This window comes from Gekko japonicus, unplaced genomic scaffold, assembly GCF_001447785.1.
Source record: "Gekko japonicus isolate JY-2015 unplaced genomic scaffold, Gekko_japonicus_V1.1 scaffold6892, whole genome shotgun sequence".
NCBI classification, from domain to species: Eukaryota; Metazoa; Chordata; class Lepidosauria; order Squamata; family Gekkonidae; genus Gekko; species Gekko japonicus.
In genome coordinates, this window is record NW_015176650.1 from 15,084 (window position 1) to 17,277 (window position 2,194).

The 2,194-nt window shown below is 52.1% G+C and overlaps 1 protein-coding gene across 1 annotated transcript in view; it reads left to right on the top strand.

Annotated features, from left to right (window-relative positions):
• The window catches only part of LOC107124155 (ras-GEF domain-containing family member 1A-like), a gene marked incomplete at both ends in the record, with an annotated part of 12,581 nt that overhangs the window by 9,632 nt on the left and 755 nt on the right, over positions 1-2,194 (top strand). The window lies entirely within an intron of this gene.

Genomic DNA, 2,194 nt, shown 5'->3' on the forward strand with positions numbered 1-2,194 from the left:
ACTAATTTTCAGGGGTCATTTCCTGCAGGAGTGCACAGGAGCGGCGCTCCGGCAGTAAAGAGCCCAGGGGGCGGGCACATGCAACAAGCCCCACCCCCTGCTCCCCGCAGCCCTCAGTCAGAGCAAGAAGCAGCCAGGTAAATTGCAGAGCCCCCCGGTCCAAAACAGTCCAGTGGCACCTTTAAGACCAGGTTTTATTCAGGTACAAGCTCTCCCTCCTCTGCGAGGACAGATTCGCATGCTCCCCCCCAATAGCTAGCAACCCAAAACAGTCCAGTGGAGCCTGAGCGGTGAGTGTTGTCTTCTGACACACTTCCGGTGATGTCAGGGGGTGTGGCATATGCAAATAAGTTACGCTAATGAGTTATGCTAATGAGCTCCTGCACCTCTTTTTCTACGAAATGACCCCTGCAATTTTCATAGCCTTTTATGAAAAGTTTGTGTAAAGCTTTGGTGACGGAAAGGGCCAGCAAGTTGCAGCTGACTTATAGGGACTCCGTAAGGTTTCCAAGGCAAGAGGCGTTCAGAGGTGGTTTCCCGTCGCCGGCCTCTGTGTCATGACCGTCTCCTTCCTTGGTGGTCTCCCTCCAAATACCGACCTGGAGGAACCCTGCTTAGCTTCCGAGATCCGACGAGACAACACTTAGCATTTCAGAGGGTCCAAAACAGACCCACTAATCCTTGCATCAAGCCTAGAACATCCTTTTTACTGCGTGAGGCTGAGCCGAGAGCGAACACCAGGCAAGGTGGTGGATCAAAGAGACCCGAGTTTGAGTCCCCCCCCTGCCCTGGAAAGCTGCTGGGCCTAACCTACCTCGCAGGATTGTCGTGAGGATAAAATGGAGAGGACGGCAACGTAAGCCGCTCCGGGGCCCCTCGTTGGGGAGAAATGAAGTAAATCAGTATATAGATAAAGAGAAGTTGTCCAAGATGAGTTTGTGAGATAAGGTTTGCACTGGGGGCTGTCCTCAACTCCGTCTCTTAGTCACTGTGCCATACTAGCCCTTGAGTGGGTTTTTTTTTTTAAATAGCTTGAATTCGTTACCAGGCCTCCTCCCGGGGCAATTAGCTGGCTTTCCCCAAGCCTCTAAGACCAGGAAGCTGAATGGCCACAAAAGAGTGAATCACAAAATATCGAATGCCACACGTCAAGTTATTTACTCTCCCGAGAATGGAATGCAAAGAAGTAGCAAGATTACAGCCTGCGGGCTTCAGCCGCTTAATTCAGGAATGTTTTTCGAGCTTCCTGAACCGGAAAACAACAGAGCTGTAGAATGATATGGGAGAGGGAGAGGGAGGGAGACACAGAGAGAGAGAGATGCATAGTCCCTGGCCAAGCCGACTGCACTAACTTCTTTGCTAGCTGTATTGCATTTTCACCCTCAGGCTGGGCTTCTAGCGCTCCAGACCAAAGAGCCCCCTTTTCATGCTTTACGAGGCCCAAACATCAGGGAAAACAAAAAAAAAAATTCATTTCGCCAAGTCCTGCGATAGCCCCTGGCATCTCGCCCTTTGTCGCTTTGCCTGACCAGGCAGATGTTCTCCCAGCTGTGCGTGGGGGGCGCCTCCCCCGCAACCAGTCCCCCCCCACACCGCATCCTACGTAGGCAGTTTTCTTCTCGGCAACTTAGCAATTATGGAACGCCGAGGTCAAGGGAATCTGTGACGGAGGCTGGGTCCTGTCTAGACGTAACAACAAGAAAAGATTAAATACCATCATTCACGCAAGTGCTTATTATTTTGAACTTGTACGTCTCTCGCCACCCCTCACGCTCCCCCGGCAGCCTTGGTTTTTAGCTCCCCTTTCAAGGTGAAAAGGCAACTGCAGGTTTCTCAGCTGCGACTTGCAATGAGGGACTGGGAACGAATGTGCGAGCGCGCATGGTGCATACAAGGAGACAGCAATAATTGAGGCCTGTGCTTCGAGCCAGTGTTGCACGGCGCTTAGAGTGCCGGGATCTGGGAAACCCAGGTTTGAATCCCCGCTCTGCCCTAGCTCACCAGGTCAGGGAGTCAGTCACACACTTGCAGCCTACCTCGTAGGGATGTTGTGAGGATAAAACAGGAGAGCGGCACAATGTCAGCTGCTTTGGGTCCCTGTTAGGGAGAATTGAAGTAGATAGATAAACATGCAGACCATCTCTGAAATGGCATTTGGGCCTCGGCTAGGGTTGCCGGGTCTTACCTGGCTGCC